This window comes from Chiroxiphia lanceolata, chromosome 5 (genome assembly GCF_009829145.1).
Source record: "Chiroxiphia lanceolata isolate bChiLan1 chromosome 5, bChiLan1.pri, whole genome shotgun sequence".
NCBI lineage: Eukaryota > Metazoa > Chordata > Aves > Passeriformes > Pipridae > Chiroxiphia > Chiroxiphia lanceolata.
Genome location: NC_045641.1, coordinates 23,880,231 through 23,904,011, shown reverse-complemented (window position 1 = coordinate 23,904,011; position 23,781 = coordinate 23,880,231). Strand labels below are relative to the sequence as shown.

The following is a 23,781-nucleotide window of genomic DNA, read 5'->3' as shown; positions in this document are numbered from 1 at the left end:
TTAAAGTTTTAGAAATGCCACATATATGGCAGATGAAGTAGGAAGTCAGTTTGTATTACCCTCTCTTAAGCAATGTGATAGAGGCATCAGAAAGCTAAAACCTTTTTTCCTTCTGTGATTTATGTTAGTTTTCTTAGAACAAGTGTGATAGTTTGGTAACTGTATTTCCCTGATTTAGTACTGGAAATTTTTTATGCTAGAACTTTAAAATTATATTCTAACAAATTTTTATTAGGTTACACACAACTGGTTCTCATTTATGCATACTATAATTAATTTTGTTTCGTGGGTGCTTTTTGTGTATAAAATGTTTTTATTGGGATATAGAAGAATTTTGCTGATGTTTGTGTGTCTGCTGTTTTTCTCTGGGTTGGGAGAGATTATTAGTGGAGAGATTATTAACAGAGTGCTAATAACAAAATGTTGTTGTTACCTTTGAAATTGCAGCCCCTTATTTCAGTGACTAAACTGAAAGTAAAGAGAATGTTGTCTCAGGGAGGATTACAAGGAATCAACAGAACACCTGCTGAAGGACTTGAAGTCTTTCAAAATAATTATTTGACTGAGGAATCTAGAACTTTACAAAAGGAAAGCCTTCACAGTGATACTGACAAAAAGAAAAGGAAGCAGGAGGAAAGGCTCTGTATATACCCTAAGATCTTGAAAGGACTGAATGAAACTTTAAACAATATAAGTGTTTTGGGGTTGGGGTTTGAGTGGAAATTTTTGTTGCTTTTCCAAAAGTCTATGTACTTCCTGGGTTTCTCTGTGAATTGTCTATGGTTGTTTAGATATCTTTTAACTACTCTTTTCTTATTTTTCTTTTATTGTTGTCTTGTCCCTGAGAGTATATTTAAAAAATGATCTTCAAAATCACCATTTTGGTGGAGCTGGAACCAGAAAAGAACTACTTCTCACTTTCCAATAGAGCTGGCATAAGAAGAGACGAATTCAGGATGTAGACAGCTAACATACAGAGTTCCACTCTTTTTGGAATGGGTGCTTGATGGTGACTCTGCAGCCCAAGATGGTATCATGAGCCTATAGGTGCCTAGCCCTGGTAAATTTACACAGGACAACTTGAGGAGGTTTGTATTAAGAAAGCTTATTTAATATTATAATGTTAAGAATTTCATGATAAATATGTACCATGAATTTTCTCTATGGAGGTTTTAAAAAATTTTTACTTTACATTTTGAAGAAGTAATATTTTTTGAATAAAATATCTCTGTTTTTACTATCTGAATACATTGTAAATTTCAGGTTTCTTCCTACTCCTTCAAACATCTGACCTTAATTTATTGTTACAGCTTTATGCAGAAATTTATTCCAGCACGTGCTTTTTCTTGTATTGAGGGCCACTGTATGTGTGAATTCCTTAGCAATGATTATTTGTTTTTCAGATGCATAATAAATACAAGTTCTACTGGAAGGGGCTAAAGTGTTTTGTTGAGGTTTTTTTCCCCAACTTGTATTTAATTCTTTTTAATGGAAATTAAACCTTTATTTAGTTATAGGGGAATTTCCAGAGCACATTCCTCTTGGACACATGTCAAAAATACTTATAGAAGCAACATGCAGAAAGGTGAGTAACTGAACTTAAATGATGGTCATTACCAAAATAGTACACATCCCATGATCAGATTACTATCTCTAATTTAACACCATAGCAGACACTATTAAAAAATATTTTCTTCTTTTTCCTTTCCAGAAGTGAACAAAACACAGTGAACAAAACAAAGTGAACAAAGTGCCGAATTGATAGCAGTGGAATAAATCCCGTCTCCCCGGTAGACAAAGCATAACAACCAGGCAGGATTTCTTTAAATTTAATACCTTTGTCAGGCTTGCTTTTTTCCTCTGATCTTTGTCAGAGATACAAAAATTGGCTCTTTGTCCATTGAAATTAATTATGCCATTTCCATTTAGTCCAAAGACTTTTAGTTCAACTCTCAAACAGAGGAGCTAATGGCTCAGTAGCATGTATATATGCTGAAGTATATGTTTGTCAAAATAAAAATAAGTATGAGAATTAGAAATCTCACTGTTTGAGAATATTGGTTAAGGCAAGTCCTGTTCTTGAATCATCCCGTTACTGCTAGTAATCCTAAGTACTTCAAAGCACATAATTTTTCAATGGTGACTCTACTAAGAAGTAGAAAATATAATTAGTTTAAAATAATTTGATTCTTGCAATAGTGGGTGGAAGAATAACTAAGTACATGGACATCAGGAACAAAAAGTTTGTGTAAGAGCAGTTCTAGCGCATCTCTGAATAGCAAAAGTTTATAGGATGACAATTATACTATTCTTTCTATTTCTCAGGGAAGGTATTGGACTATTTTAGGTGTAGGAGTTATTCCCTGGAGAGCTATATACTAGCTAAGGGTAACTGGGAGAAAGGTAAGCAAGAAGTGTAAAGAGTTATTTTTTCCCAGTCTCTGAGGCAAAAAAAAAAGCACCCTTCAATAATTTTAGAAAGTAAATTACAAGAGTAAGAATTTTTGTCACTTAAATTGAATTAGAATTCAAATTTTAATGGAATAAAGATATTAATATCTAACAAGACTAACCAATTCCAGATAACTCAGACGTAAACACTGTGTCAACAATAGGCCTAAAAGACTCTAGCCCATAAGTTGTTGGGGCTGATCAAGAGGGTTTTAAACTAGCTTTGAAAGGGGAAGGGGTTGAAACCAGGCTCTCCAGAGATGAGCCTAAGGGTAGAAAGCCCGAGTTAGAAGTGAAATCAGCAGCCCAGCTGAAGTGCATGTACACCAATGCACACAGCATGGGTAACAAAGAGGAGCTGGAAGCCATCATGCAGCAGGAAAGCTATGAAGTAGTTGTCATCACAGAAACGTGGTGGGATGACTCGCATGACTGGAGTGCTGCCATGGGTGGCTACAAGCTCTTCAGAAGGGACAGGCAAGGAGAGGTGGAGGAGTGGCTCTATATGTTAGAGAGTCTCTTGACTCTGTAGAACTTGAAGTCAGTAACAGGATCAGAATCAGGGGGAAGGCCAACAAGGCTGACATCCTGGTGGGAGTCTGTTACAGACCACCCAATCAGGATGATGAGGGTGATGAATTATTCTACAAGTAGCTGGCAGATGTCTCAAAATCGCCAGCCCTTGTTCTTGTGGGCAACTTTAACCTGCCAGATGTCTCCTGGAAACTCAACACAGCAGAGAAAAGGCAGTCTAGGAGATTCCCAGTGTGTATGGAGGATAATTTCCTGCTTCAGCTGGAAAATGAGCCTACCAGGGCGAGGCCTGCTAGGCCTGCTGTTCACAAATAGAGAGGGGCTGGTGGGAGATGTGGTGGTCGGAGACCATCTAGGGCACAGTGATCATGAAATAATAGAGTTTTCAATACTCAGGGACGCAAAGAGGGCCATCAATAAAACTTCTACCCTGGACTTCCGCAGGACGGATGAAAAGTTCATATGAAAGTCCCATTCCAGCAGTGATTATCAATGAGAACAGCAGTTTCCACAACAATCTGCTCTACTTTTCAGTAACACCTTTCAATCAATTATGTTGTAAATTATGACAGTTCTAACTATCAGAGAAGTTATATTCAGGGGCGATGGCAGGGAGGGAATTCAAACCTTATAAGCTGATTAAGCTCTATTTTGAAGCTAGTTTAAAAGAATTGTGATGAAACAATTGCCTGCTATAGTAGCTGAGGCTGGTCTTCATGCTTCAGGAGAGCCCTTCCAGTTCCAAATTCTTCACCTTAAATCTAAATTTAAAGTAAGTATATACAGTAGCTGTTAAAACTTTTAGCAGTGTGTACCTATATGTCCTAAGTAATAAAAATCTATGTACTTTGCCACTCCCTAACACTTCCCCGGGGCAGAAGTTTCTAATCAGACCTCTGACATGCCACAGACTGCAGGGCATAGGATCCCTTGCACCTCACCATTATCCCTGTACTGAGTTCAATAACAGTTGCGTAGCAGCTCTGGGCCCCTGTGCGCCCCACCCCACACCAATCCCTGTATTAACTGCTGTCATGTGCAGTTCTGATGACAGCAGTCCTGATTACTCATTCTCCCTGGACATGAGTTTAATAAGAAGTCAGACATGAATCTACTAGGTCTACCTATGAGAGGCTTGTTCAGTACCGACTTGTTCAATAGACAACTTCTTGCATTATATTTTGGTTCCCATTTCCAACTAACTGGGTCAAGTCCTGCTCCTTCCTCCCATGCTAAGAGCCAAATGTCTCCTAGTGTGTCTTCCTAGGAAAAAATTACACACCATGGAGATCTGTGCTACTGCAGTTAGACTGCTTTTGATGAGCAAATTACATAGATTAAAAGTGAGGAAGCGAGAGGAGTCATATAGGAAGCTGCTTATTGATAATGTGATCTGATCTCAGCTAAAATCTCTCTGCTATGGAATTAGCTGAACATTTGAGAGGGTTGGAACAAGTGCTGCCACTGGAATTAAAAAAGAGCACCTTCAGCTGTCCCTTCGTTTTGGAAATTTACACTCAATTTTTTGTTTCTTTTTCTTCAGTTTTGAGGAGAGGGACTTGGGAGTATTTTTTATATTTTCATTCAAAAGGCATTTAAAGGGTCTGAGAGAGGTGACACTTTTCTTCTGATGATAGAGAAGATCTTTCTGAACATTAGATCTGTTGGTTAGAGCATGGTGCTAAAAATGCCAAGATCTTGGCCATTTATTTAAGAGTGGGAATTGAGGATCCCTTCCAACTCAGAATATTCTATGACTCTGTGATTAATAAATAATTAGTTTCTCAATTAATATATTTTTTAATAAGCATGGATTGTTGCTACAGCACTGAAAATATTAACTCTACTTGCTAAACCAAAATGCAGAAATTCTTACTAGATGCATAACTTTCAAATGCAGAACTCAAAAATATATTCTTAAGAATATAAGAAGCAAACAAAATGCAGGTGTGTTGGACATAACCAAAACATTTTCAATCTCCTCCTGCTTTCTTTAAAAACAAAGACATTGAAATAAGAAATCATTTTCAATAAAATATTCCTGAAATCTTTTGCAGGAATTTAAACTAATATAATTCAAAGTGGAAGACACTATTTGTTGCTTCTGAGACTACAGTTAGAAGCTATTCATTCTAACATGCTATACCTCAAGCACTTTAAAGCTTCAGTTGAAGATATATCACTATTTCATGCAAAGTTATTCCCAGTTATGAAAAAAAGATATACACACACAAACAAAAAGTAAATAAAAATATAGTTATATATATACATATATATATAATAGGTAGATAGATAGATAAATATAGATATATATGTACATTTTAAACTGCAGTATAAGTGGAAATGATAAAGACACTTTAAATAAAACAGTTGTCCTGGACCAATATTTCTGAGATTCTACAACTAGGAATTACTTTTTTTGACACTTTGAGACTGTCATATCGACAGAAAATGGAAGTTTCCAGGAATATCTGCAATTAGACTGACATTTTGTATAGTTAAATAAGGAATTAAAATAATCATTTGGAGTGCCATAATCCTCAAGGAGTATGCATGTATATGCACATGAAGGGTGAGAGAAAGAAGTCTCTCTCATAACTGTCACTAAAGACAAACTGAGTGTTGCAACACTGTAAAACATCAGATGAATAAATAATTTCATTTTCCATATTTAGATTTACCTTCTATGGACATATTAAACATCTGAGGATTGGTCAGTCACTGGACAGGCTCTCCAGGAAAGTGGTCATGACACTGAATCTGACAGAGTTCAAGAAGCATCTGGAAGATGCTCTTAGTTATATGGCTTAGTTTTAGGTGATCCTGCAAGAAGCAGGGAGCTTACACACGGACATACACACCTGAACACAATGAGTCCCTTCTGTGATCTCTCCAGTTACACCCACCAGAGACACATCTTCCCTCTAAGATCCCTTGTCCCACTCTTGCTGCACTCCAATCCCCAGACACACATGTGCACACAGGACAGAGATCCTGTGAAAATAGTTAGAAATGGAGTGTAACGAGAGGATAGGACAGACTCTTTGATGCTTTCCTTGCCTTTGATTTCAGAAGGCTCTTCCTGACATCCCATAATACTTCCCATATTCCCAAAGTCTCTTATCACCTGGAACTGGTTGACAAAATGATTAGGCTGGTGGCCACCCAGGGGACATGGGCTGAGGCTCCCCTGCAATATTCCTGGGGAGCAGCTGCCTCAGGGTCATCCTTTGGTCTCATGAGGTTTTTGGAGTTCCCCCATCTGTCATTATTCCTCTGGACTCCTTTGGGTTCATGAAAATGTGCCTTTAATCCCATAAACTAACCATGATGTGCCCACCTCTAACCTCTAATATATATCCTACAGTTTTCAGCACAAAGCATTTTATAGAGATTAACCTATGACAAACATTTCTCTATAGAAGATCAAATTTTGAAAGAAATTGAAAGTTAAGGACAATAGTACTATGAGGGACTATAATGTATTAGCAAGAGAAATTAAAAAATTGTATTTCCTCAGAAGCTACAAGCAAATTTCATGTCAATAACCGAAAAGAGGGACATAGAGTGTACTAAAATGTAGTATTTCTATGTAAGTGGTACAAAACATTTAAGGTAGTAAAAATGTGTGAATAATGCAAACATTATCTGGAGAAAACAAGGGACATTATAAAAACAAGCAAAGGAGATGTAGAAAAAAATTGTAAAAAGTAAGTGATGGAAAAGGACGAAAATCAGCACACTTGGGGTTATTTCAAACAAATCCATTAGAACAATGATTTAAAGTACACACAAGACAAGTTAAAATTATTACAGTGATTGATTCACACTATACTAGAATCTGATAAGGAAATAAAAAAGATCTTTGTTAGGGAAGGTACTAAGGTATATAGCCAAATATAAATACATCAAAGCTCACTGTTTGTTTAAGTTACAACAGGATAAAAAAAGTAAGGATAACACTGCAGAGAAGAAGGATTGTTAGCGCCAAACCAACAGTTATTGAGGAGTTACTGTAAGTGAGATTTCTTCCCAGGTAGGTACAGTAACATAGAAACAAATAATTGCAAGTAAAATCCTGTGGGGTAGATTCACTGATCTGGTGCCTGTAAGGAGTAAGTACATGATACTAAATCTGAGCAAACTTCATGTGATGACAATGGAAATTGTCAGTGGCTGTCATCAGACAATCCTCATGGGCCAATTGTGGGACTCTCTCAAGAAGAAGGGAGTTAAATCCCTTCTTCTTCAGTTTCTGTCCTGAAAGATCAGTGTCACTGAGCACAAGTGTGCCCCAAAGTAGTGTGGAGTGGTGTGAACCACTTGCTGTGCCGAGTCTGGGCTATAACAAGCCACCAGCAAAGACATCTTGGCCAAGAGACAGAGAGGCAGCAATGGGAAACTCAAGGCTGATGGCAACTTGTAGCAGGCAGTGGCATACCCAGCTGTGACCTGTTAGCTGAACCAAACCAAACCTCCTACAAATGCTGCTTAACTATGTGGGCTTCCTGGTGCTTGTCTTTGTCTCTTTCTTTGTACAGTCCACACATTTCTCTCCAGGTTTTGTGTATATGACTAAGTGCATTCATTAAGGGCCGAGATTAGTTTTTCTGCAGCTGACAATGAGGTGCTAGTATACTCAGTAACAGAGACACTTATTTTATCTAGTAAATTTGCAGGAAAGGGCATGACAAATGAGAAGCTTTAGAAATCTGCCCAGTATTGTTCCATTACCTTCACTGTGAAAGCAGTCTAGTAAAAAGCTACAAAACAAATTACCATAAAGAAAAATACTGCAGAAGATGGAGGGGAAAAGGGAAGACAACAAGCTTACAGGATAAAATTTATGCAGTTATTCCAGCACTTTAAAAATTATTTACACAGTGATGAATATGCTTTGAACTACATCAGATTTACTTGTAACTGTAATGGGGAGGAGTTATTTTGTAGGCTATAAAAAACCAGTATGCCTCCAACGATATTATTCCTATAGGACAGATAGGACCTGTCTGCTTAAACTTCAACTCATTGAAGGTCAACACAGGAAATAAATAATATGGAAGGAATTGAAGGGTTTTTTTCAGAAGACTGAATTGCTCCAGTCAGCTGTTCTATCACTACATAAATCCAGTATTTTCACAGAGTGGACACATCTTATGTATGGTAACACAAACATTTAGCCACTTTCTGGGGCAGCTTTAGAATTCCAACTTGCTTCCCTTCTCTGTCTCTGAAAGTTAAAACTGTTCACCAGTAATGGAGGAAAGAAAATTGACTTTTGATCAAAAGGAAAATTCAGTCAAAGGTGCAAAACTGCTTAAAATCAATAGAGCACTGCACATGGACATTTCACATGTGATAATGAAATAGAAGCAATGAATTTACCTGCACTTAATGCAGTACAGACTGTTGAAGAAAACTGACCTTGAAACATCTTTAAACAAAATATAGAGATTTAGGTATAGCTGTAAGGGTGTTTCAAGTGTTGAGTACACTCTAATAAATTTAAAAACAAAATTTGAAACTACATGAATTAAAATTACAGTAGTATTAATTCTGAAATGGCCACACTAGAAAAACTCTTAAACATTTCTGCCACTGGCACCAACACTGTAGTTCAAACTCCACTTCTTTTGGGTGATAATAATATTTCTGCAACTTCAGACTTCATGAGACTGAAATTTAGTCTATCAGTTGTGGAGATATAAATATCTCTACTTAGCTATTTGTCTTTTGATTTAGTAATTGGCAAAACATTACATTTTTGAGATTTCAAACACTTTTATGGCATCTTAATTTTGAGCAGTAAAATTTGGTAGACAGACTGTAAAGCTCCAGTTGCTGTTCTTAGTTGTATTACTTTTCTAAACTGTGCAGCTGGACAAGAGGCTTTCAAAAGAGCTCTTGAACAATGCAATTGAAGCTGCTTAGCATAGCATTTGTCCATTGTATCTTTGGAGCATCATTACTATGCTTAAATTCTAATAGACTGTTTAATAGGAGTTTCATAACTCCTGGGGTTTTTGGTTTTCCTGACAGTCTAAAATGGTTACGCAACACTAGAAAATTTTCATAGGTTCGTCTGAGGTAAATGTTGGAACTTTTGTTCCAGCTCTTCCCATAATAATTTGTTGCATGGCAGCAATGTTTTTGCAGTATTCTGTGCAGTGACCTGATTAGTCCAGCATAGACAGAAGATTGAGGGGAAATTGTAGTGGAAGGCAATAATTTCTATTAGTTTTTTAAGTGCACAAGAGACATTACTAGCTCTAGGTATGGTGAAAACAAAGAAAAGTACGTTTTGTCATCTTGTCAACTTGATTCAAGAGCAAACATAAAACAGTTCAAGTGTTTTCCATGATATATGAATTTTACACAACTCTATGCTAGGGTTACATTTGAGATGCTATTATGGACATCATGTAGAATTGGTAGCTTCTGATATGACACGGTCAATTTTTATTTAAGAGTTTACAACTGGTTTTATAGATTTCACCTACTAAGGAATGCAAACCTTTGTTAGATACTATGATTATAAGGCTGTCCTGAACAATGTCTAGCAATAAATTAAAATGAGAGGGAAATAAGGGAGAAGCTTAAGACCTCATCAGTCTTGAAACACCTTTTAAATAAAGATGGTATGTGAAGAAGTTTTAAACAGTTGATTTTTTTTTCTCTGCAATTGAAAGTTGCCAACACAAGGGTTAATAGTCAGGAGTTATCTTTGTGTCTGACAATAAGCAGTTCTTGATTGATTTAAAAGACATTTATTCACTGGAGGAGAACTCAGACACCTTCTTTAGTATCCTAGGCCCTATCTGGTCTTTGCAGCATATCCTTCTTGCTTGATGCCTCATTCTTTAACATGCCAGCAAGCTGCGATACCCCTCTAAGGCACCAGCTCTCCCTGTGCAGCATGTGTTCTTTGCTGCAGAATGACACAGACTAAGTGGGAGTGTTGAAAGAGCAGAAGTTTTGATAGAGAGTGCATTTTCTCAAAAAATGGGATATTGAATCTCAAAAAATTGAATACCTGCTTTTAAAGCAGATAATCTATGGAACTTGTTTTTCTAATAACGCAAAGGTGATATTGCATTTTCTCACATTGGGATCTCTTCCATTTTTAAAAGGTTCTCAGACTGAGTATTAAGGGGCATTGGACCTCAAGTGGATAGAAGCACCCAAAACCTCTACAGATAAACCCCAATTCTAAGCAGTTCCTCTAAGGAATCTCTAGGCAGCTCCTCACCAGTGAGCTGATGTTCTAAGACATGATTCAGAGACACCCAGCTCTGCAAATGGACTAAATATGTACTTAACTTAATCAGTATTTCATTCTATATGCCTACCTCAGAAGCCTTTTGGTCATGTTGCACAGGTATTTATGAAGCTCTGGGCATAATTAGATCACCTTAAAAGGATTAGGAGCTAAGCTCAACAGCATTTATAGGACAGAGATCATAGAATGGTTTGGGTGGAAGGGACTTTAAAGGTCATCTAATTCCAACCCTCCTGCCATGGGCAGAGACAACTTTCACTAGACCAGGTTGCTCAGAGCGCCATTTAACCTGGCCTTGAACACTTCCAGGGATGGGGCATCCACAGCTTCTCTAAGCAACCTGTTCCTCATTGCCTTCACAGTAAATAATTTCTTCCTTATATCTAACCTAAATGTACTCCCTTTCAGTTTGAAGTTATTCCACTTTGTCCTATCTCTTCATGCCCTTGCAAATAATCTCTCTCCATCTTTCTTGTACTCCCCTTCAGGTACAGGAAGGCCACAATTAGGAGATCCCAAACCCTTCTCTTTTCTAGGCTGCACAATCCCAATTTCCTTAGCGTTTCCTCATAGGAGAGGTGATCTGTCCCTCTAATCATCTTGGTGGCCTCCTCTGGACTCAGTCTTAAAATCTGTAGCTTGAACTTCCCATAAATTAGTAGTCATGAACCTTGACACTCTTGAGACTTCTTATTCTTGTTTATAAAGGAACTTGTAATGTTGCTACTTCATTTTTGCAATTCCATCTCACTTGCACAAGAACTTGACTTTGGCTACCAGTTGTTGTCACATCTAACCTTTGACTATTTTATGCACTCTTTATGCTAGCAAGAGATTTGTAACAAACCTACACCAGAGCTTAATTCAACATATTCTAAAGCATTTTTCAGATATAGAGACTACACTCTATTTTGTTAGTATTATGCAAACCTACTGTCTATGAATATTCTTAGCTACTAAATCTATCAGGAAGAGTAGAGGTCTATAACTGACTTTATTTTCCTCATTGAAATTTTTAAAATGTCTGCTGAAATGTTCAGAAATATTTAAGGATTTTGAGATATTCAGAGGCATTTATTTCTCTATTTTAGTTATGGACACTAATCAAAGTAAGAAATGTGAAGATAGATGATCTGAAAAAAGAAATCTTGTTTTCCTGTATTTCTAGAGATATGGAGGCACAAGTGAAAAACAAACAAAAAACCAAAAGGAAAACAAAACCAAAATAATAACAACCAAACACAAAAGTAGTGATAATAAAATTTGGAAGAATTCTCAGATTTGAAAAATATCCAGAATATCCTCAAATGTTTTAAGTGCTCAATGACCTATTATCATAATTGTATAATACATTGAAGAAAATACTTTTACCTATAAAGTAACGTACCAGTATTTTTGAAAGGCCTTGAATATAAAAGTTCCATTGTAAGAGTAGATATCAAACATGCAAAGTCAAAGGAGTTTCAATACACGTTTGAGTATCCTCCATCAATCTAGCAATTACCTTCCTCTAACATTATGAGATTTGAATAGTGCTAGTACTGCTGCAATGTTGCATTAGCTCTTATTTCACTATCAGGACTGCAATTTTCTCTGACTATGCACTGATTCAATTAGATCTCCACTGCATATAATGACAGCCTCGACACAACTGAGAGGCATCAGGAAAACTAACTGTAGCGACCAAATCCTTTGATAGTTGAACTACAATTTAGTGACTATAAATTGTAGTATGTAGCATTTGGAATTAGAGTTAGCTACTGAGGGAGTATTATGCTTCGTGAAATCTGAATGAAGAAGCAATCAGACATATTTCAAAATAGAAAGTCACAAAGTTAGTTTTTGCAAGGAACAAAATCCTGCAGAAAACAAAATTTTGTTTCCTTATCAAACTAAAATGAAGCAACCCCCACCATGTTTCAGCCACACTTCTGAGCCAGACAACTGGTAACACACCAAGAGGGGCCATGGTCCATGGATAAGCCCCAAAGGAACTGTGGTCTCTGGAGGACCACTGCCAGAGCAGTGGAAACAAGGTTGTGTGGGTTCTTGGCTGCCAGCCAGCAACAACCCACCGAGTAAATCTTGCATTTATGAATGCTGGTATGCTTTCTTCTCTTAAGCAATTTTCTGGCTAATTATGTTCTTTCTATTTATAAGAGTCAATATGAAGTACTCTCATTCTTTAAAAAAATCCATGACTGCTATATCAAAAAGTCCATTAAAGACATTCATACTTTCCTCAACCCCGTTTTCTTCTTCACAGCTAACTTATGAGTTCAATTTGGAACTGCTTAAACTTCCTATTTAATTTTACTGCTGTCACTGGGCAAGTAAATCCCATGAAAAGCAAAAGACAAAAAAAAAAGATGAATTGGAGAATTAAATTCGAGTCCTGTTACCAAAAAAAAAGTTACAATTTTAAACAAAAAAAATGTACACTGAAATTATCCACCTGATTACCAAATAAAGGTACCATGATAATGTAGGACTAGTGGGATGATTGTGACTGTAAAAGTATTAGGTCGATGGATTCACATTCCACTGAAGAGTTTTTGGAAATGCTCAGAGCCAAAGAATAGGTCCAAGTGTTTCTTGTCTATTTTTCTGTCCAATAAGAAGTGCCTGGCTATAATAGTAATGAAAAGCATTTTTAAATGGGGGAAAAGAAATGCAATGTAAAACGTAACCTATGACTTCTGGTCATTTTAATTGCATACCTTTTAAATTGTAGCATATTTTTTACTTAACTAAAATAAGACCCTTCATACAATTTAAAATAGCAGGGGAATGCTATGGTATTCTGGAGGTGTTTCTGTCTTTTTCTCTTTTTGCAATGTCAATCATTCTGCTCTTGATATCATATATATGTAACAATCTGAGTCAGAGAGATTCAATTTTTGGAGAAAGAGTTGCTCCCTCAGTGTTATTCTTTTCTCTCAATCAGAACAGCCGTTCTCTTTTCCTATGAAGTTCAATATTTATTAGAAAACTGTGGGAATGAAAAAGGCCAAATGTCCTGTAAAAATGTATTTATGCAGATGAAAGAACATCAGACTAATATTTCTGAACTTAAACTGGCAGCTTGGTGCTTAATGAGACAACTGTGCTCAAAGATTTTCTCTAATTCACCATTCAGGCTTTGAAGAAAGTTTTCTGGGTTAGATCCAAAAAAAGGACCTGAAGTAGGGCTTGATGAGATTTAACAATGGAGTCTAAAGCAGCAACTGAAAACCCCCCAGCTGGGGGCTGCTGTATAGCCTCTGCAGGTTTTGAGTACGTCACCATATTTCATGTTATCTGTCATGAAATCGCATTCCCCATTCAGCAGAGGGGTACTGTTTTCCCTAGTCTCCCTTTTGCTATTTATCCTTTCTTGTTGGCTTTGCTAGATTCAACTCCAGGAAAGCCAGCTCTTGGTTTCTCTAACCTTATCCCTACGAGATTGGACAGCAACTATATACTTCTTCTGGGTCACCTGCCTCTGTGTTCAAATCGGATATACTTTTTTACCTACATTCAGTTAAAAGACTATTGCTCTTCCATGCAGTCCATATGCTATCTTTATTTCCTGCTTGTCAGTACAACTCTTTCTTGAGCTTTGGAGGAAGTGATCCTTGAATACCAATCAGCTCTCCTGAACTCCTCTTCTCTCTCAGACTATATCCCATGGGATTCTCCCAAGCAGGTCCATGAAGGGACCAAAATCTGCTCTCAAGAAAACCAGGATCGCAGACCTGCCACTTGCTCTACTCCCTCCTTTTAGGATCTTAAGCATCAGCACTGCAATCTCTGGCTTTCACATGCCAACAAGTTCTTCCTTGTTCGTAAGTATCAGGTCCAAGAGTGATACTTTCCTTCACGTGCTAGGAATGAGAATAGGCAACAACAGCTTGACCTATTTGTTGCTATTCTTTTCTAGGAAACAGCAATATCCATCTGTTGCCGAATAACCTATTACTTTGAGCATCTGGATTGAATATTCTTCTTAATCCGGGAGTTTTCAAAGAACTCGTTCAACCTAACCAGTTATGTACCTAACTTCTAAACTATTTTTTAAAAGTATATCATCATGATATAATTTCTTTCTCTTTCTTTTCAAAGAACAAACTTTATTCCAGTCTTGAAAATGTTAGCTTCTATCCCACAGAAAGGACTAGTCTCAGGAGGGGACCAGTCAAGGAACATTTATAAACTCATACTCTAATTTATACCCATTTACATATTTAATTAGCCTATGAAATTTCCTATTGAACATCTTTCTTCCCCTGTATCAACTCTGGACCTAATACAATGATCAGTCTTAAACAGGCAGTCAGCAAATTAAATGTCATTAACTAACACTATTATGGAAATTAAAGCTAAGATAAAATTTATTTTAAAATGTAATGGAGTTAAAAGCTAGATGCATAGGACTTTTTTCTTGAAAAGAATAAGGCAAACAAGCTTTGTCAGGTTTGGAAAGAGTGCTTGGCATTTATCTGTATCTGAACCAGTCACCAAACATGCATAACACACAATAGAGAGGTACATCAATTTTTAAGGTGTGATTCATCTGACCTAGTTTGGGAATCTACATTAAGCAGTGGTGAGCTGCATTCTAGAAATGCTTGTTTCTCTCCATTGGCTATAAAGGGAATATACACTGCGGTCTCAGGCACAGACAGACATGTATTGCAGATGCCTACAACAGATCAGATGAATCCCATGCCGGATGTAGGAATGAGGTATTTTCAGCAAGTCAAGCAATTCCTAAAATAACTAGAGAATGTAAACTACATCCTTGTGATGCTATGATCTAATGAAGGCTGGTTAGCTTTGATGATACTCAGAGCTTCTACTGTGTAAAGTAAAGTGGAATAAACAGATAAAGGAAACATGAAAATAGGAGTTATTTCTTAGGTCTCCATGGAAGATGGAGATAAACAAGGGCAGCTGTTTTTTCAGATTGTTCTACCTGTCTATGTAGGAGGAACAGAGGTAGTACAAAGAAAACCACTTAAATGATTTGGTGAATTTGTTTTCCTGGAAGAGTCCAAAAAAAATTGAGTGTAAAATGACCACTTTTAAGTAGCCATAATAGTTTAATAAATGTAATAAAACCAGCACTTTATCACATCCTTTAGTAATTAGAGGAAAAATCCAGGAACATGTAAAACAATTTATTTAATTTTATTATTCCTGCCAGCCCCTTCCATACCAAAAATATACTCCATGGGAATTTCCGAATTGTGTAAATGACAGAGATGGAAATAACACAAGAAATTAATTAGTCTTGGTTATATTAGGAATACTGAAGGCAAATAGGGCCTCAAAATTGCCTCACTCTCAGTTCATCCCTTTTCTATTATTTTCCTTTTTCAGGCATTTTAATATCCAAGCACTTCATTATGTAAGTATTTGTTATTCTTCCCTGTCATTCCTACAGCACTTGGCAGGCTGTAAACCTGTATGACTTCATAGACAAGGCAGTTTTGTGATGCTAGCAACAGCTCACTCCAATTTTTCCCTGTGTCTGTAATGTTTTTCCAAGCTTTCCTAGAATACATAACGATAGGCTAAGAATACTTGTATTTCAATGAAAGATTGTATTCCAACGGAAAAGTGTTTGGTTTGGGGGGATTTGTTTGGGTTTGTGTTTGGTTGGTTGGTTGGTTGTGTTTTTTTTTCATTTTTGTTTGGGTTGTTTTTTTTGTTGTTGTTGTTTTGTTGTTGTTGTTGTTGGGTGGGGGGGGGGCTTGGGAGGGGTTAGATTTTGGTGTTTGTTTTTTTTTTCTGGAGAAACACTCAATGCCATTTCCAGTGACATTGCTGTTATAGGAGAACCTAAACTGGAACACTCAGTACCCCAAATGGAGTGTAAGAAATTTTTATAGTGGCCACTGAATGCTTGAAAAGTAATCTCAAATGACAGTTCAGAATCACTACTACTACAAACCATTGCAAGTCATAGCAAATTTTCAGTTAAATAATCAATGTCTTCCTTATTACACTGTCTGCACTTCTGTTATTAAGCCATATTTTACAGACATGTAGAGAAAGTATACAAAATCACAGCTGGCATAATGCCACCAAGCTGACTGATTTGCGGTAAGAATAACATTTTTGGTGGAATCAGTCAACAATATCATGGGGAAAAATTGAATCAGAGACAAAAATAAAAATAGTTTTAGAGGCTGTATTTTAAAGCAGGCATCACAACTTCTTTCCATTGCATGGTTATATCAAGCTTTTTTTTTCACTCTTTGTATTGAACACCATACCAAGCTGTTGACCTAAAACCTGAAATAAAAAATGATTATGAACACTGCATGAGTACATGAAAAAAAGAAATTCTGTGCCTTCAGTCATCTAATCACTTGGGAAAATAGGTTGCAATTTTTTTAAGACTAGTATTACTGCTTAATTGCATTTAATTTATATTTCCTTGGGATCTTTTTTCTTATAAATAATTAAAGTTGTTAATCATGTTGTGTCAGAGTTTTCTTTATCATAAATGAAATTATAGCAGATCAAGTGTTCAGAATACTTTGAGCCTTGGACTTAGATCAGAATCACTAGTCTGCTTCATAGTAAAATTTAAATTTACTCTAAGTATTTGCTGCAATATTTCTAAAGAAGACTATCAAATTTTCAGTGGCAGTTGGTGGCTTGTTTGGGATTTTTATCCCAATATTAATGTTGTCTAAAGTGTGCAAATTCCTAAAATTCTTTCAAGGAACAACCCAGTACAGAGGTTAAACATTACCTTCTCGTTTCTTCATATTTCACCAGTTAAGTACAATAGTTCCACACACATATATTCTACAGCTAGCATGTATATATCATAAAAAGATCTTGGGAACACATAGAGTTAAATATGTGCATTCATAGTGAAGGACCTACAGCAGCACTGAGAGGAAGAAGAATGGCTTGTTAATATCCTTTATTTATACTGGGCATGGATGGAAGGATTTCTGGGACTCTTCACTTACACTCATGCCTTGTGGACTGTGAGGTAATGTCCTCTGTGAAGTAAATGAAAAGCACTTCATTTACTGGACTGTGGAAAAAAAATATCTGCTTTGAAAAACTGTCTGGTAGTCTGTTGTCTCAGCACTACTGCTTCCCATCTTCTTAGATTCTGTGAGCACATTCATTCACAAGCAAGAAAACTTTTTGCTTTCCACTTGCTCCTCCCTGCTGCCCATCTATATTCTGTTTCTTTCCCTTGACAAAGCATTCATCCTTCCTTCTCCTACCAATGCACTGAAGATGGCAGAAGGCATATATTATAGACTATATATTATATATTGTTTCATGCATGTTTCACATATACATGCCTTTTAATCATAACGGTATACATTCAATCTTAATCATATGTACATGTGCATAAGGAAATACACACACACAGTGACATAATCATTTTATAGTTTGCACATTTTTTATCAGTTGAATGTGAAAAGCTGGTGCTCTGGTGTTTTGGGATTTTTTAAATCTCTTTTTTATTGCTGTTATCCGATGAAGACTATAATGGTATGTGAATATTGCTTAGAAGAAAATTGGAAACTATATTTGTGAATAAAAGATAATAAATTCTGCCATAAAATACCTGTGTAAAGAGAAAAGTAGGATCTTTCTTGCAAAACACTAGTAAACATAAGCACAGTATACTAGAACTTGAGTTATTCAATAACCGTTTATGTACACCTAGCAGTGAGATAACACATTCCTTAAAAAAATAGCAAGTAGGTTCAACAGGCGCATTTAGCTGAGGATAAAAGGCCCTATTGGCTGCTGTGCAGTCTCCTACTTCTTTCATGTGATTGCCAAGTCACACTGTAGTTACGGCTAGTAATTTAATTCCTAATCACTCTCACCATTTGTTAATTTTTTGCCATATTGTAAGCATGCTAACACACAGGTTGTGTCTTCATAGATATTAAAAATAAACTGAAGTAATTTCATTTATCAATTCTTGATCCAAAAAGTCTAATCATAAGTGTTTGCTATGTTTCTTTTCCTGAGGGTTGCCTGCAATACAAGTGTTAATTTATCAAGGGTTCATCTCAGCTGAAAAGAAAGGAAAGGGAAAAAAGAGGCCTTTTTTTCAGAGAAAATCTGCATGACAATGCACAAAATAAATATATTTTCCTATGTAATTCAAAGAACGAAAATCCATTACAAGCAATATTTTGGTTCCAAATAACATCCAAATCAGAGAAGAAAAATAGATTTATTCTATAGGTAGACTATATCAAAGTTGAAAATAATGCACATGTAAATGTACCAACAAAATGCATAAAAGTCAAAATCTGCAAATATGCAAATTGGAGATCTGTATTATAATAAATGCTGCAAAACAGAAGAAAAACTTATACCACAGAAGAAAACACTTCATTATTAAATATTGAATTTACTGGTGTACCCACCAGTAAAGGGACTAGAAAGACATGGAAAAATCTGATTTCTAGATACAAGCAAGCATTTGTCTTATCAGCTGCCAAGCATCAAAACACAGATCCACTCCCCTATTGAACATATGAATTGTTCTCATTTTATGACATCACTTGGGAAAGACTGAAACAGTAGGTCTGTGATAGTTTTAACCCTAGGCCTTCCTGGAGACCAGCTTGTAACCAGGAAGGAACTAGGAAGGTGACACAGAAAGTATTCCATGCTATTCCTTTACGTAACCTGAGGTGTAAATAAGCCAACCAGAGAGACCTTAGCTCTCTTCTCGTCTGGCGAGGTTCGAGAACAGTAGATCCGTGCGTGGTCTTGCTTATCTGATGTTGAGGCCTGTATCGACCTCTGTTGTCTGCCACGCGTGAGGGGAGAGTGCTGGGCAGCATCCAGACATCCTGCTTCTCTCAAGGGAAATGGTGAGATTTTGCCAGTTCTTTATTTTGCTAGTTTACCAGGTTTTTAGATTGTGTATACCTGTTTTGTTTCTGTCCCTTTTCATCCTATTTTGTCCTTTTTCCCTTCTCCCTTCCCCTCCTCCCTTTTAGGAAGCTATTTAGGGTTTCTGGGGTTATAGGTATATAGTATTTTCACTGTATATATATGTTTTATGCTTGCTTACTTGCAGTTTGTCTACTATGTTCTTTCAGAAAGATAGAGGGCATCTGAAGAGAAGGATGATTTTATCCTACCTTATGCATAACAGGTTAATCGTGCCTTTTTTTGGGAGGAACTGAGTTTGCTCCACTGGAAGACTATCAGGTAGGGAGAAGGGATCTGGCTTATGGACTGATCTCGATAGTCAAGGAAAAAGGTAATTTAGTGATCTTAGAGGACTTAATAGAGTTTGATTGAAGTTACTAAAGGTGCCAATTAGAAAGTCAGGCTGGAAGAAAACTCCTGACTTCACAGCCATGTCAGGCAGGAGATAGGAGTTTAGAAGTTTTCTTATTGAGAGTGATTGCTTTGCTCTTTCATCACAATTTTAGAGACTACTGCCGTGGTCTCCTGAATTATGGAGCATGTCTAACAGTTCTTTAAGTCCTGTCCAGCTTGAGACCCCTTACCACTCCCCAAGCATCTAATTCTTCACTGGACCCTAAAGTTATGGAGCATCAAGTCATAAGCTTGACATTTTGTAAATTTTAGCTTGTTTTCATGCAAATGATTTGCCTACATGGATATCCACTGTAATATGGTTCTATATAGTTTCACTCTTGGCTGGCATTATCCTGATGTACAAGTACTTGTGTTTTGAATTTTGTCTTGTGTCCTAGAGGAAACAGCAGAGCATGCATCCAAGTTTAATGTGTCTTTTTTTTTCAAGTCACTCACATAAAATGCAAAGTTGTTACTTTGTTGTTACACTTGCATTCTGATCCCCAAACTATAATTCTCACTTGGTGTTTTAGTCTTTAAGTACCTAGGAGAATAAAGTTCTGCATAGCCTACATCATCTACATACTAAAAAATGGGGAATGTAAAATCCAAGATTAAGGGAATACATTTACAGAAGGGAATTGATTGTTTTACATGATGAGTTTCTGAGCAGAATCTGTAAGAGAAATTATAAAATAATATAGCCATTTTATAAAACACCAGACACTCAGTAGAGAGCCAAAATACTCTTATACATGTATTTGAGAGATGAAACACTGCTGCACGGATGAAGATAGTGTTTGCTTTTAAGTATTGAATTAAAATTATGTTGAATTTTGGTTTGCTGTGTTTCATTTGGTTTTGATATTTCCCTTACTTTAAAGTACTATAATAAGGAATAGAAGCATATGTTTCCAATCTCTTCTCCTTCAAGTGTTTTTCTTTGTTTACTTCATTGGTTTTTTTGTTGTTTGTTTTTTTTTTCCAGGCACTTTCCACAAAAACTGCTTTGAAATGTGCTTCACAGTGAGTGTTTTTCCAGTCTGGTGCCAAAAGTTGTAGTTTTGTGTGAAAACTTATCCTACAGATTGTTATGGACAAATGTAAGCAAAAAGTGTTTTGGAACTTCTTACAATGCTCAAAAAAAGAGTTTAAAATATGGTTTTAAATATAGGTTCAAATAACTGCAGGTCCTTGCCTCAATTTTTTATATTCACCCATCTCTCAGGGTAACCATGCAATCTGAACTAACACTGCACTATCTCCTCTCACAAATCAACAGTAAATGCAGTTCAAGTTAGGACTGCATGAGGGAAAAACATGAATAGTGTGTCTCTTTATCTTGACTCCTATCCATAGCAACATTTGTTGCTTACTTATATACAGGGTGTTGTATCCAAAGGTCAAACATAATTCTGAAACTTAAAAATGGCCTTGAATCTTCATGACATTTGTAATCTTCAACTCATCTTTCCCTGGAAAGTTGAACAAGAAAGGCTGTGACATTAGAGTTGGAGTTGCAGCACTGACATTAACCAGAGCTAATCAACCAAACATATTGTAGAACAACTTTTCAGAAAAGTTCCCTTTGCTATGATTGTATCCTTTTGTCTTGTCCTACATATATATGAACCTCTTATCAAGAATTAGTCCTTCTTTTCCTGCTTTTAGGTATTTAAACCTCACTCTCAAATCTTCCAAATGAGAAAGCACTCACTCCCCTGATACTGTTCCCCTTTTTAGCTCTTTCTTCTTTCACTTCATCACCTTGACAGCTCAGGAACCTTTGAATGACTCGATGTGTGCTGGAGGCAATGATAGAACTTCCACAACTAAAGTACCCCGCTTTTCCTCATCTGATTTCGAAAAAAAAAAAAAAAAGAAAATTTTTTCGTCACTAAAAGAGCTAAGCTAAAAAATGTTCCCCAAAATGGAAATACCTTGTTCATGTTTTTGTTTAAATTGTGTTAAATCCACTCCTGGATTAAAAAATGCCCTCATTTTTGAGACACCAGTATGAGGCAATTTTGACTGAGACTACTTTAGAAAGCTAGAAATGAATTAGGTGGACCTAACTTCACTCATCTAATCTTGTGTCTTTAACTGGCCTGCCTAAATTAGGAGTCTGTTCACTTTAGGTTTCCCTCTATTATTAGTGCAAAAAGATATTAATTTCCAAAAAGTGAGTCAGCTTGTGTAAGATATGAATCATTCTGTCAAGATGTCTGCAACTCTCCATAGGAGACACTTTCAGTAATTAGGCTTCTAAATTAATTGTCTCTGTTAAGTACCAAAAGACAAGGTGGGGTCAACTCAGGTCATTGCTTTAAGGACTCTGGTAAAAAAGAGGGAAGATAACATCCCACTCGCTGCACATCTAGGCCTTGACATTGAATTATCACACCTGTAGCATACGTATATGCACAGTTATTTAAATATATATTTTTTATAACATCAAGCAAAGTGGAACAAAATACTACCACCTTTGTACTGCTGCCACATCCAACAATTGAAGCAATAAACAAGGAATTCACAAAACATTTGCAATGCAAAAATGTATCGAGATACTATGGATAAACACGGATGACACAGAGACAGTTGAAAATCTGAGTATGTGTGTCTGGAGTAGTCCCGTTTGAAAAGTAAAATTGCCCACTGTTCTTAAAAAAACTTCTTAGTTATAAGAGTCATACTTAAAAGTTCTTTTAATAAATCATTGGTCAATATAATGGACCTCAATTTCAGGAGACAGTGACAATACCCTGAGTCCCTGGGGACTGAACTAAATAGAACAAAAACAACCAGCAGCCTGGGAGTGTTGTATATAATCAAGTCTCAGTCAAGTTCTCCTGAGGAATTTGACTTGTCTCAGAGAGCAGCTTCTCTGCTGAGCTTCTACTTCACATTCTGCAGAGAATGTGGAATTCATCTGGCTACTGATGCAATTAATTACCAGTATAATTAAATAGAAAAATCAAACTCCTAGGCAATGGCTTCAAGATATCCGTTCCTTGCAACAACCTTCATTCTACTTTCACTAGGTATTGCATTGCACTATTTTAGGCATTGGATTTATTCCACTGCATCTGTCTAAAACTGAAAAGGCTAAAATCATTGAGTTCAGTTCATCAGTGATGGCGTTTAGCACAAAAGAAAATTAAGCCCAGTGGAGGTTTAGCATCATATTTGAAATGAATGGCAGCATGCAAGTCCCTGAAATTTTCCTCCATCAGACAAACATGGGAGATATATCTTATAAAGATTAATGAATTGTTAATGAATTTTCAAGTTCAATGACACAGGTCCCCTACATAAAAAAGGACATCTAATATAATTGTGTGCGTTCTCATCCTAGAAATTAAGCACAGCTTACAGGATTTGATTTCATATGGCTGTAATTGGAAGTTTTCCATGAAGATAGCTGCAATATCTTGAAATTTTGATTCAGCATTATAAAGAAAATATTCTTATTTACAATTCAAAGGCAGAGTGCTAAAAATTAATAAAAATAAAAGACATAGTTAAGATTTTGTTACGTTTTAGGTATGACACCAAGCTCGGACTGGATGTCCAAGAATATTGGAATATTCTTTCCAATAAAATTCAATATTTTCTCTATGAGTCTTAATGCTTAATTGTTTTTTTAATCTAGTTACTAATGTTTGGAAAAGTCCCGAGAAGCAAATGAGAATTGAAACACCCATAAGCATAAAATGCACAAAATCATATATTGTCCTATAAGACACATCCTATGTAAGTTCTGGAACTGGAAGTGTAAGACAAGATATTCATTTGGTTTCTGTATAGGTCTCACACTTACTGAGCATCAGAATTCAGAAAATCTGCTATAGAATGAAATACAGCCAAAAGAGGGGAAAATCTAAGTGATTAATAAACCTTTGGTTTTTGATTTATCTCAGTGCCTATTAAGTCTGAGGTATATTAGAGGGGAGTCCTTTTGTTCTTGAGGCTTATACAGAGTTATGAAGAGTAGATATTTTCCCTTGAGTTGTACACAGTGTAAATCACTTTCTAACTATTTCCTGGAGAAAAACAACCTCAAAACCTCCCAGCTTTTTACCATTATTCATTTTCTTAAACTCTTCTTTCACTTCCAATTTCTCTAAATTTGCCATTCAAGCTACATGAACTTCATGCTGTGTTCTCTGTCTTTACTTAGGACATTTTTCAGG

General features: G+C 36.3%; 2 long non-coding RNA genes across 2 annotated transcripts in view; one reads left to right on the top strand and one right to left on the bottom strand.

Annotated features, from left to right (window-relative positions):
- Positions 1-13,844: 13,844 nt before the first annotated feature.
- Positions 13,845-19,282, bottom strand: LOC116787636. Its single transcript, XR_004357353.1, has 4 exons — positions 18,676-19,282; positions 17,150-17,271; positions 15,222-15,289; positions 13,845-14,130 (listed from the first exon to the last, which is right to left on the bottom strand). It is a non-coding gene; the product is annotated as an uncharacterized LOC116787636 (long non-coding RNA).
- LOC116787637 overlaps positions 18,956-23,781 on the top strand; it is a 26,336-nt gene continuing 21,510 nt past the window's right edge. The window contains exon 1 of the long non-coding RNA XR_004357354.1: positions 18,956-19,128. This is a non-coding gene — a long non-coding RNA (uncharacterized LOC116787637). The remainder of the gene's footprint in view (positions 19,129-23,781) is intronic.